This window comes from Neoarius graeffei, chromosome 4 (assembly GCF_027579695.1).
Source record: "Neoarius graeffei isolate fNeoGra1 chromosome 4, fNeoGra1.pri, whole genome shotgun sequence".
In the NCBI taxonomy this organism is placed as follows: Eukaryota; Metazoa; Chordata; class Actinopteri; order Siluriformes; family Ariidae; genus Neoarius; species Neoarius graeffei.
The window spans coordinates 50573059-50586919 of record NC_083572.1 but is presented as its reverse complement, the minus strand read 5'-3'; the positions used below and the strand labels follow the sequence as shown (position 1 = coordinate 50586919).

Genomic DNA, 13861 nt, shown 5'->3' with positions numbered 1-13861 from the left:
GAGCAGTGAGAAGCCATTCAGCCTGTAGCAGCGGCACTCAGAGGCCGAGACATGGCACTGCCACATCATCTTCGGCCAGAAGAGCCACGGACAACAGCAGCAGCACGGCACGATCCAGGCTTGGTTAAGGGGCCACCAACAACAGGGGCCCGCAAAACACAGAGATGAAAATGAGCCCTTGTTGGATGGAGGGCAGAGGAGGTAGAGATCTGTAGGTAGTCCTTTTTGAAGAGCGGCTTCAAGGAAGCAAGTCTGGTTTGGAAAGATAATTTGGCATTATCCTAAAGCGAAGAAATGTAGAGGGGCAATGCATACATAGTTCATTCCCTTTTATTCAATTCAAACTATTTGGCCTTAAAGGGGAGAGGGTTAGTGTTGTGAATGGAAGATCAGAATGTGCTCAGGGAACCTTGCGCTGCAGCAAGATCATCACACCCACAGTGAGCTACAAAGAGGCAGCAAACTCCCTGATATGCATATGTTCTTTTCTTAGAATCACACAACCCTTTAGTTTGCAAGTCTCAACCAAACCTATTTGGTGGTCTGTAAAACAAAAAACCTCTTTCTGTGACTGAGGACTTTTTGATTTTCCAAAACATTATTCATTATTTTCTTATATACTATTTTAGGTCTATTATATATCTATCACACTGAGTGCTCTAAAAATCACTAGATAATGTTGCAATTGAACTACAATGGCAACTGCCTAGAAACAGGATACTATTTGCATCATGTCTGCTAATCTTGAAGATGAGATTCATGTCACATTTCCCTTCAATTCAGAATTCCTCAATCGATTAGAAACCTTTCAGAGTTGCATATACAGGCATTGCCAAATTAGCCAGCTCCTGATGACGACTGCTTTCTCTTCACTGCAATCCAAATGCTACTGGTCCTTTTTGGCTTACATGCACACCGGTGGTCTAGCATGCCAGAGCAGAGCACATCATCAAAGCAGGCAGAGGCAAACCATGATCCAGCAGAACGCAGGTGAGCTTGAATGATAGACAGATAGCCCCATTAGAAAACCTTGCAGGTGGCTCCTTCTCTTCCCCTGAGCTCTGTCCTTGCTTGTCGTTCCTAAAGGTGCTGCTCCTGGGACCAGGCTTTGCTGCATCCCCAATTCAGGTGGCGCACAGTCCCAATGGCAGCTGCAATCACCTCTCACAAAGCCAAACATCCAGATGATACACTCCTCCTCCCGAAACCCACCGGCAGCTCTGTCCTTCCTCGGCTGCAGTAAACAATCCCTTGCTGTGGAAGCGCCCTCATCCTAATCCTGTTCTTGCAGTTGTGCCTCCCTTATTTCTTCTTTTCTTTCTTTTGTGATTGTTCCCTGTCTTCTCTCTTCCTGGCTCTCTCTCTCATTGACACTGTCTTGCCTACAAGCACTGCAGGGCTGCCATATGCTGGCTGATGCTGTGTGCTGCTGCACAGCATATACACGTTCTGTCCCCCTCCCTTTCCTTTACTGTTTCTCTGTTTCTCACACGCTCACCCCTCTCTCACTATTTCTCCCTTCTCTACAATCAATTCCCAACCCCTCTCTCTCCTTCTCTCGCTCTCTCTCTCTCAGTGCCCCCCTCTCTCTCCTCTCCACTCACCATGCTGATTAAAATTGCACACAGGCATTCTGATCTTGCTGGTGCAGAAAGGACATCATCAGAGGCAGGAGCAGGAGATAGACAAACACAAATCACAAACCAGTATTCCAGGATCAGCTGGAGAATGAAGAAAAAACAAGAGGAGTAATGTTGAGGTTCTTTTTTTCTGCCCTAGTGCACACTGAAGTGCTTCCAGGGTTGGTACACTGTCCCTATGAAAAATTAAACCGCCACCAAGCCATACACTATGGTACATTACTAAGGGGAATTACATCTATGAATATTACACTGTACCTCTGAATATGGGGTTGTATGCTAAATGTTATGTCAGTTAAATAGACTACATCCAGATCTCTCTCTCTCTCTCTCTCTCTCTCTCTCTCTCACTCACACACACACACACTTTTGTCTTATTATCTATGTGAGGACCTTCCTTTGACATAACTATTAATGCAATTAATAAATGCTATGCCCACACCTTTCCCTAACCTTAACACCCCCCACCCCACCCACCCACCCACACACACACACACACACACACACACACACTGAAATTTTTGAAAAGGACTCATGACAATTCCCCCATCATGCCAGCAGAGGTCATGTACATTTACAGCAATTAGCAGACACCCTTATAGAGAGTGACATATAGAAGTGCAATGGAGTTTCTATCAAAAACATTCTCATATTAGTTCACTAGGTCAGGGACTAACAATACCATTGAGGTAAAGTCCTGTAAGGGAGGTTAGGTTGCACTCTCCTGAGCTGAGTTCTACAGTGACCTCTACTGACCATGCTTATTTTCAGGTCACTTCCTGTTCGTAAGCTGGAAATAAACAGGAAGTGGACGCTTTCTTTTTCTTAATACAGGCAACACAATTTAAATTGTAAGTTGTAAATGATTTACATTGTGTTGCCTGTATTAAGAAGAAGAAGATCTTCATTTATCACACGTACACTTAAGCACAGTGAAATTCCTCTCTGCATTTAAACCATCTGAAGCAGTGAACACAGGCACATGTACACACACGTGAACAATGAGCACACGCACATACCCAGAGCAGTGGGCAGCCATTCTACAGCGCTCGGGGAGCAGTTGGGGGTTAAATGCCTTGCTCAAGAGCACCTCAGCCCAAGGCTGCCCCCATGTTAACCTAACTGCATGTCTTTGGACTGTGGGGGGTAACCGGAGCACCCAGAGGAAACCCACACAGACACAGGGAGAACATGCAAACTCCACACAGAAAGGCCCCCATTCGCGGCTGAGCTCAAACCCAGAACCTTTTTCTGTGAGGCGACAGTGTTCACTACACCACTATGCTGTATTATGTATGACCCTTGCTTTAATCTTTCATCCTTGCTTATTTGGATTTGCCTTTCATCCTTGACTGATATTTTGATCATTGTCTATTTAATGACACTGTTTATTGGATAGTAATTGGATACTAAAACTTCTGTACATTGATACTCATCCTTTGAGTCTCCATTGTTACAGAATGCCTCTACCCATGGGCCTAGTGGAGGTTTGGGAGCTGTGGAACACAATTGTTTCTCAGGGAGAGGTACTGGGAACTCATACCAAACAGTTTCAACACTTCTTTTCCAGAAGCCCAGAAAAATACAATGATTCCCCAGGTGAATGCAAAGAATTTTTATGCAACATTTTCAGGTTCTTCCTCTCTTTATGCTATATATAGCTAATATCATGCTAATTCTTTCTCTGCTCATTGGAAAGGTAAGGGATTGGGCCACAGACCTGTAAAATACACACTGTGTTCCAACTTCCATATCCTCAATTTGAGCCAATATTAAAAGAGTTGTCAGATCATCAAGTATCTGGGAAGGATGCAGGAGAGCAATTAATTAGACTTCAACAAGGAAAATAATCTACCGCAAAGCATTCATTGAGCTTTAAACATTGAACTAGCTGCAAGAAGTGGATGGAATGAGAGTGCACAGAAAACCATTTTCTGGCATGGACTCACAGAAACACTACAGAGTTCATCAGCTCTCACTCAACCAATTTATTCAACTAGCAATCTGTACAATCCACACTCCTCTGTTTCACCATCAAATGAGAAAGATGAAGTGGAAAGCAAGGAAAGTGGGACACACAAAGCTATCATAAGAGTAGAAATTGTGTCAAAGGAGAAAGTAAGGCCACTACTGTGGAGGAAAGGGGCAGTTTAGAACAGACTGTAAACAGAGACCTCCCACCTCTACCACATCAGTACAGGTGAGCACCACAGTCATGCCATTACCTAAAACAAGCAAATTCTTGCTGCCTGTATATCTTGAATAGTGCTCAAAACTGCAATATTTTGCAGCCCTTTTCAATTCAGTCACAGCCAGAAATTTTCTTGACAATGATGTAGTTACTTTTCTATGACTTTCTCTCATCTCATTATAGTGTTCTGTTAGCATACATGCCTTAGACGGAGACACATTAGGTAGTGAAAGGATCCACACCATGCTTATGTTTATGATAACAAAATCTCATAATCCCATAATTCTTGGTTATCTCTAACTAGCCACCCATAACCCCACAATTTCTTGGATTCATGGTGAATTAATATCTTCTAATAAAGTCCCCAATGTACAGCATCTTTTATTTTATCTCCATGCCATACTACTCAAATTGAGAGCCCCGAAATAAAGAAAGAAGCTCCCATAACCCAGGGGTGTTCAGAGCCTGGCACCAAGACCAAATGTGGCCTGTGGCTTCTGTGGCCCAAGCAATTTCTCCTTTAAGTGGCAGAAGACTGTTAACAAAGCTAGATAAAGTGCTTTTTTTTTCTCTGACTACACCTGCAAAATAATTTACAGAATTATGTTTAGTCAGACAAAAAACACAAAGTGAGATTAAGTAATTTCAAATGAGCTGGAAAACACTACACATGGAAAACCGTTTGTGAAGTCTTGAAAGAGTCCTTAACTGACTTTGTGTTTTAGACTTTCCCTTTGATCTTGCCTCTGACATTCTTATTGTACCTCACCTGACTACAGCCTGTTTTTAGACTTTGCCTTTTGCTTCATGATTTGAATCTTTACTCACATCAAGTCTCACCTCTTGTACGCAAGTTTTAAGTCAGTGCAGATGTGTAGTGCAGCACAGTATATCTGACTGAGTGGAAAATTGTTATTAGACCATATATTCTGACTGGCATCTAAGTATTTGCAGCCACATATTCATCACTTAAAAATATGTAGCATATGGAAAAAATATTATATTTTGTAAAGACTTAGGCCATGTACACACGTAGCCGGGTATTTTTAAAACCGAACATTCCCCCCCGTTTATAAAAATGTTTTATCCACACCACCTCGTCTTCGAAAAAAATCCCTTCCACACATAACCGAACATCTGCGTTTTCAATCACATTCATAAGCATTCCAAACCTGTAGATGGCATTATTTCCCCAAATCCTACCCCCTAATCACATCAGAATAGCCCTCTGTTGGCGTCACTTCCGCCTAAACATAAAACATGGTGCCAAGCTCGTTCGTCTGGACAGACTCGGAGACAGAATTGCTTCTAAACACAATTTTGGAGTATAAACTTCAAAAGACGCAAGAAAACGTTGATTGGGAATCTTGTCAGTAGTTGGGCTTCTAAAATTAAACATGTAAATAGCACCTGCACAATAATTAACGCTTTCAAGGCACTACTCCGATCCATTACTCTTTGTCCATGCTTAATCTGGCTTCTGCAGTAAACAAAGGTCGCACGTTTGACGTCAGGGCAGATTTGTTGTCATTTTTTTGGCGCAGATTGTGACGTTCTAAAACGCAAAACTCCGGTTATCTCTGTCTACACGAAAAGGCATACACGGAGTTTTCAAAAATCTTCACTTTGCCCGGAGTTTTTTTAAATATTCATTTTTGATGTGTTTTCATGTGGATGACAGGCCAAAACGTAGAAAAATATCTTCGATTTAGCAGATACCCGGCTACGTGTGGACGGGGTCTTACATTGACTATGTATCATATATCCCTAACATAGGCTAAACAGGTATCAGCATATTATGTGAAGATCTGGTGGGAGAAATTTTCTTCCTTGTTTACAGTTATGTGATGAACTTCTTTGTTCAGGGCAATTATCCCCATGTGAAGACAGCTAAGCAAGAGTTGTACACTTTGTTCAACCATGTAGAATTGCAATGTGTGCACCTGACCTGCTGAGTGGCATGAAAGTATGGCTGAACCAGCAGTGTGGATTTCCTCATCTTCATAAGCTATGAGTTTAGTGTCCTGTGACGATTGGAGTTTTTCTTGTTTTCTTACTTATGCAAATAGGTCAGCTAACATGACATTACACTTGGACCCTGTGTCTACTTTGAGTTCCAGTGGTTTCCCATTAATGTGTACAGTGTAGAATATGGCTCTTTTCTGCTAGAGTTGGGAATTAACAGCATCCACATAAACCAAATCATCACTGCTGCTAGAGCAGTGTGTCACACCTACACTTGTAAACACAAGACTCCATTTCCCACAGTGCACAGCGGCCTACACACATGGCAACCACGGACTACAGCACCCAGCACATACCTCACCATTCAGTCTCCCAAAGTCTGATTAAACACACCTGTTCACAATCACAGCTCACAGCAAAAAGGACTCACAGTTCACACCATCATAGCAAAGTAACACTCAGCTTTGTTGTACCTGACTTTACCAAGCCTTTACAGCTTTCCTAGTGCTATCTGGTTTGACTTTGTGTTTTGGACTTTGCCTTTGATCTTGCCTCTGACATTCTGATTGTGCCTCACCTGACCACAGCCTGATTTTAGACTTTGCTTTTTGCTTCATGGTTTGATTCTGTTTACCAGTGTGCTTTGAATAAACAATCTTATGCTTTTACAGCCGTCTGTCACCTGCTTACCTGACAGATTACTTCACCATCTTCATGGATCTAGCAGAAGAGAGCAGACACACTGCCTTGTCTGCACAGAGCTGTCTCCTTGTACTTACTATTAAACAAGACGAGTTGCTAGATATGCTCTCGAATTTCACATGCTCACAGCTGGAAGAAGCTGGATTGAGGCTGTTTTCAATGTAAACAATCCTCACTTGATGATTTTACATCCTTTGAACACTTATGTGCACTTGTTACATGCTCTCCTAACATATTATTATTAACTATTTATAGGCCTCCGAGACATTCAGCCAAAGTCTTTCTTGAAGAGTTTGGTGAACTGTTGTCAGTCATTTGCTTAGAGTTTGATTGTCTTATTATATCTGGGGATTTTAACTTGCATGTAGATAATACTGAAAACACTTATGCCAAAGAACTACTTGCACTTATTGACAACTTCAACCTAGTACAACATGTACAGGGGCCGACCCACTCTCGTGGTCATACCCTTGACCTCGTCATCACAAAGGGTCTTACTGTTTCTACTACTGTTGTTGACCTGGCCTTATCTGATCATTTTTGTGTTTGCTCTGATGTTTCTATGTCTCCTCACATTCAGAACAGCTCAACGACTATGGGTAGGAGAGTCATAAAAGACAACACATGTGCTCTCTTTGAGCAAGCTCTCTCTCAGAACTCAACCAAAATGTCAGACTCTGTAGATGATTTACTGGAAATTTTTAATTTAAATATGACCCAAATTATGGATGATATTGCTCTATTCAAAATCAAAAGAGTCAATGATAAGCAGAAAGCACCATGGAAGCAGTACCCGGCTGTTAAACTGCTAAAGAGAGAATGTAGAAAGACTGAAAGAAAATGGCGCAAATCTAAACTTCACATCCATTATCAAATCCATAAAGAGATGCTTTGTAATTATAATTATGAAATTTGTAAAGCAAGACAGTCTTTCTTCTCCAATATCATAAACAGGAATATGAACAATGCCCGTGTGCTATTTTCAACAGTAGAGAAGCTAACTAATCCCCCACCACAATTAGCACCTGAACTTCTCTCAGTTAATAAATGCAATGAGTTTGCATCCTTCTTCAAAGGTAAAATTGATAAAATACGGCAGAATATTGCTCATAATATCTCAGCTGCAAAAAATTGAAAAACTGCAATCACCAATGACACAAATAGATAACTTCAACACAATGTCAGAATTTTGTTTAATTGATTATGAGACTTTTGAAAAAACTGTACAAAATCTCAGTTCCTCAACATCTGAATTGGACATTCTGCCCACCAACTTTTTTAAGTCTGTTCTTCATCTTATAATTACAGATGTGCTTCAAATTATAAATACATCCCTAGAGACTGGCGTTGTTCCTGTGTCCCTGAAAAAAGTTGTTGTAAAGCCCCTACTTAAAAAAAATAATCTGGATCCTTCAGTATTAAATAACTACAGGCCAATATCAAATTTACCATTCATCGGGAAAATCCTTGAAAAAATTGTCTTCAATCAATTAACTGCCTTCTTGATATCAAACAGCCGTTTTGATAATTTTCAGTCAGGTTTTTGTGCCAATCATAGCACTGAAACAGCGCTGATTAAAGTTATAAATGACATACGTCTTAATACTGATCCAGGCAAAACATCGGTCCTGGTATTACTGGACCTCAGTGCAGCTTTTGATACTGTTGATCACAACATACTGCTATATCGACTTGAACACTGGGTTGGATTGAATGGTAAAGTTATCAATTGGTTAAATTCATACTTAAAAGATAGAAGCTTCTTTGTTACCATGGGAAATTGTTCCTCAACGTCAATGTCCTTGACCTGTGGTGTCCCCCAGGGGTCGATTCTTGGACCATTACTTTTCAACCTTTATATGCTCCCACTTGGGCAAATTATCAATAACAATTCAATTTTGTATCACTGCTATGCAAATGACACCCAAATTTATTTTGCTTTATCACCTAATGATTATGCCCCCCTTGAATGTCTCTACCAGTGTATCGATCAAATCAACAACTGGATGTCACAAAATTTTCTTCAGCTGAACTCAGATAAAACAGAAGTAATTCTATTTGGAAAAAAGATGAAAGACTCAGGATTACCAGTATTCTTGACACAAAAGGGATTAAAACTAAAGAAATGGTTAAAAATCTTGGTGTTTTCATTGACAGCGAGCTAAACCTTGACAGTCACATGAAAGCAATCACTAAAACGGCATTCTATCACCTAAAAAACATTTCCAAACTAAGAGGACTTATGTCAAAAAATGATCTGGAAAAACTGATACATGCCTTCATCTCTAGTAGATTACTGCAATGGCCTTTTCACAGGCCTGCCAAAAAAGACCATCAAACGACTTCAGCTGGTGCAAAATGCAGCGGCTAGGGTTCTCACACGAACAAAAAGAACAGAGCACATTACTCCAATTCTAAGGTCCCTTCACTGGCTTCCAGTAAGCTACAGAATTGACTTTAAAGCATTGCTGCTGGTGTACAAATCTCTAAATGGTACAGGGCCCAATTACCTCTCTGATATGTTGCAGCAGCCTAACCCAATCAGATCTACCAGATCGCAACAGAAAAATTTACTATTAAAACCTGTTGTTAAAACAAAGTATGGTGAAGCAGCTTTTAGCTACTATGCAGTGCAGCTATGGAACCAACTGCCAGAGGACATTAAAAATGCTCCTGCTGTTGGCAGCTTCAAATCTAGGTTAAAGACCAAGCTGTTTTCAGATGCTTTCTGTTAAATAATTAATATTGTCTTCTTTACATGTTTTATAATCTGTACTTTTACAGTTTCTGCATGTTTCAAATTTTACTTAACTTTTATTCTATTTTATTCTGCTGTTTTTTTTTCTCCCCCATTTGAACTTCTACTTCATTTTATTATTTTATTTCTACTATTGTTTAATTCTTATTATATTTTTCCCATTTATTTTATGTAATTTTATTCTCTATTGTTTACTGTTTTGCTTTTACTTCTGTAAAGCACATTGAACTGCCACTGTGTATGAAATGTGCTATATAAATAAACTTGCCTTGCCTTGCTTTAAAAGCTGTGTTTCACCAAGGTCTAAATCCCGAAATTCTCACTGAAATAGCATGTTGGGATGAGCAAGCAACTCTCGAATCTCTCATCAATGTGTCCATTCAACTCAACATTTTGCTCAGGAGTCAACTGTCACTGCACACTCCCCAAGTGTCAGAGAACCCAGAGTCCATGCAGATTTCGCATACCAAGTTAAGTCTCTCTGAATGTGATCACTGGTGCAAAGAGCCTATATTTCTCTTGTGGGGACACCACATGTCAAGTTGTCCTTCTCATTAGGGAGGTTCAGTCAGTGATGGTTCAGAGAGCCTCAACCACCTCAAGCCCTCTCCCCATGAGTCATTACATTACATTAATGGCATTTAGCAGACGATCTTATCTCAGAGCAGCCTGGGGAGCAGTTGGAGGTTAGGTGCCTTGCTCAAGGGCAATTCAGCCCTAACTGCTGGTCCAGGGAATCGAACCAGTGACCTTTTGGTCCCAAAGCTGCTTCTCTAACCATTAGGCAATGAAAGAGTCCTATGGCTTCCCCAGTTTAACTTAAGTCAGTTAACTTAAACTTAGGGAGGTTAGTCAGTTTAAGTTTCTCTCTCACCAATCTTTCATGCTTGACATGAAGATAAGGCTCTCATAATCTGTTTATGTTCTCTCACCCCGATGGATTCCAGAGCTGCAGGAAATTTTACTCACATTGACACTATGTCACTGCAAATCCCCACCCAATCACTCCAATAGCCCCTAAAGATCAGAACTATCAATGGTGGACTAATTGGGAGTGGCATAATCATGTCAAGCACCAAGCCTTTTATGCTCCAAGTCAGTGTGTTGCACTATGAAACCATCTCCTTCCTAGTCACAGTAACCAAGAACCAACCCATCATTTTGGGGTTTCCATGGCTGCAACAACATAACCTATAGATTTCATGGGTGGAAAGAAAAATACCACAGTGGTCCATGTCTTGCATCCAACATTGTCTCTGTGCTCCCAAATTCACAGTTGCTTCTACCTCAATGGAAACCCTGAAGTCACCACCACTATCAACATTCTGGAGTGTTATTGGGAATTCATAGAAGTGTTCAGTTGGTTCTCAAACAGAACCAACTGAAAGCCCATCATTTTGGGACTTCCATGGCTGCAACAACATAACCTATAGACTTTATGGGTGGACAAACAAATATTACCGTGGTCCATGTCTTGCATCCAACATTGTCTCTGTGTTTCCGAACTCACAGTTGATTCTATCTCAGTGGAAACCCTGAAGTCATCACCACTACCAACCTTCCAGAGTGGTACTGGTAATTCATAGAAGTGTTCAGTAAGGGTAAAGCCAGTGGGCTCCCCTCACCAACCTTATGACTGTGCCATTGAGCTCTTTCCTGGCACCATGCCTCCTCACTGCTGCATCTACCCACTTTCTATTTCTGAGCAGATAGCTATGGAGGATTATGTGCAGGAGGCTTTGCAGCAAGGGTACATCCATCCCTCCATGTCACCTGATTCTGCTGATTTCTATTTCATGGAGAAGAGAGGAGGGAGCCTTAGGCCATGCACTGATTATAGAGGACTCCACCAAATCACAGTAAAATATCCCTATCCCTTGCCTTTATCTCCCTCAGTTATGAAACAACACAGATCACCTAAATTATTTACATAGCTCAACCTATGCAGTGCTTATAATCTGGTGTGTATCCATAAGGGTGGTGAGTGGAAGACAGCTTCAAGCACCACTTCGGGTCACTATGAGTACTGCGTAATGTCATACAGGCTATCCTGTGTGCCAAGTGTCTTCCAGTGCCTAATTAACAATGTATTGAGGGACATGCTTGGAAAATTCATCATTGTTTACATAGAAGACATTTTGATTTATTCTTCTACCCAAGAAAGTTAAGTGAACCATGTAAAGAAGATAAATAATTTCATCTCCTCAAGTTCAGCATGTGCATAGACTGAAGTACCCCAGACAATTTCCAGTAGGCAAACTCTTGCCACTTCCCATGCCTCAGCGCCCATGGTCCCACTTAGCTATAGACTTCATTACAGATCTTCCCATTCCCAAGGCAATACAGTAATCATGGTAATCATTGACAATTTCTCCAAGTCTTTGAGGCTTATCCCTCTACCCGGCTTCCACACAGCATTTGAAACAGCAGAGCTAATCTTTTCCCATATGTTTCATTATTTTGGTATCCCTGAAGATATAGTCAGTGATTGGGGTGCACAGTTCACAACTGGACTTTGGTCTAAGTTCATGGACAAGCTGGGAGTTTCAGTGAGCCTAACATCTGGATACCACCCACAGTCAAATGGTCAGTTGGAAAGGGCCAACCAAGAGATTGGATGTTTCCCCAGAGTGTTTTGCACCGGAAATCAGGTGGACTGGGTACAGTTCTTACCATGGGCCAAATACATCCAGACCTCTTTGTGTCACTCTGCCACTCCCCTTACACCCTTCCAGTGTGTACTTGGCTACCACCCTCTCCTTTTCCCATGGGACAATTCTCCCATCAACGTACCTGCTGTGGACAACTGATTCAAATGCAGTGAGCATTCACCAGCATTTCACCAACATTTCACCAGTGCAGTGAGCATTCACCAGAGTGTTCACCAGTGTTTGGAGCTAGTTGCACAGAAGTACAAGTACTACACTGGACTGTCACAGAGGGGATACCCTCTGTGACAGTATGTATGCACGTTTCAGCATGCACGTTTCACATCTTTTGCCTCAAGCCCGCCATCCTAGGTCCACTAGCCACCAAAGTCCCCTCCACAACACCTCTCATCCCATCAACATCTATGGCCTTACATCATCAGGAACCTCCTGGATTCCCACAGGAGAGATGGCAGGCTAGAGTAACTCATGGAGTGGGAGGGTTATGGCCATGAGGATCAGTGCTGGGGCAACCAAAGAAGATTTTCACTCCCACAGTGAGCTCCTCTGTGGGGGTGGAGGGTCGGGGGCACAATCACATTCACAGTCATAGCTCACAACACAAAAGGACTCACAGTACACACTATCATAGCGAAGTAACACTCAGTGTTGTTGCACGTGAATTTACCAAGCATTCACAGTTTTTCTAGTGATATATGGTTTGACTTGGTTTGTGTTTTGGACTTTGTCTTTGATCTTGCCTCTGACATTCTGATTGTGCCTCGCCTGACCACAGCCTGTTTTTAGACTTTGCCTTTTGCTTTATGATTTGAATCTGTTTACCAGTATGCTCTGAATAAACACTCTGTTCTGCTTTTACATCCATCTGTCGCCTGTTTACCTGACACAGTGGTGGATTTAGGCATGGGCGACATGGGCAGCTGCCCAGGGTGGCATCTTCCCAGGAGCAGTATGAGGTGCCAGCACAAAAAAAAAATCTGAATTTTGAGATTTGCATGATCGGATTTCTATCACTCATTTCCACATCATGTGAATGATATCATGTCACCATGTGGGTCAATTAACCTGTCAGAGTGGAACCCTGATTCTAGTTTGTGGTCAGGCAGCCAGGTTACTTCCTGGTCTCCCACTCAGAAGTATGCGATAGGGAGGGAGGGGGATAGGGTAAGTTGACCTATGATCTTAGGTTTCCCCACTGGAAGCCAAGGTAGGGGGAATAGAAGAATGTATTAAATAGTACACATAGTATTAATGCAGAGTAAAATCAGTCACAGTACAAAATGCTACCAAATAAACCATAATTCATTCATAATACTCAAAATTTGTTCTTGAGTGTTGTGTATCGTTTGTTAGCCTATGTTGCTATCTTGCTTGCTATGCTATGACAATATTCTGTTTGCTGTCAAACTAGCTTACATAACACTGGATATAATTTCACACAGTTTCATCATGGTAATGTGTGGAGCCCGTAACTTAACTAACATATGTATTCTAATAATTTGATTATTTTTCATTTGTATTTATATACTACAATTTGTTTCTGTTTATCTTTGTTACTACTTTTTGATACTTATTTGTCTTATTTTTTTATATATTTTTAATATTCATGTAGTTTTTTTAAAAAAATGTTTATTTGTGTTGTTCCAAATGTCTGAATAAAATTACAGTTAGTGCAGAATGGGGGCAGGTCCTGGGGGGGGGGGGGGGGGGGGGGGGGGGAGTGTCGCCCAGGGAGCCATACAAGCTAGAGGCTTATACAGTTCTGGTTTGATTGACAGATCTTTTTTTAGGACGATGCATTTCTGATGGTTTGCAGCATTTCTGAAAATTATTCCATGTGTTGCATTTGTGATACTGCTGACCATAAGCTAGACATTTTTTTCTTTGGTCTTCATGATTGCCTCTATATTTATTGTAGTTGGTTATTGAATGTATT

The 13861-nt window shown here is 41.3% G+C and overlaps 1 protein-coding gene across 3 annotated transcripts in view; it reads right to left on the bottom strand.

The window, feature by feature from the left end:
* Positions 1 to 13861, bottom strand: part of anks1ab (ankyrin repeat and sterile alpha motif domain containing 1Ab) — a 119047-nt gene that overhangs the window by 70603 nt on the left and 34583 nt on the right. The window lies entirely within an intron of this gene.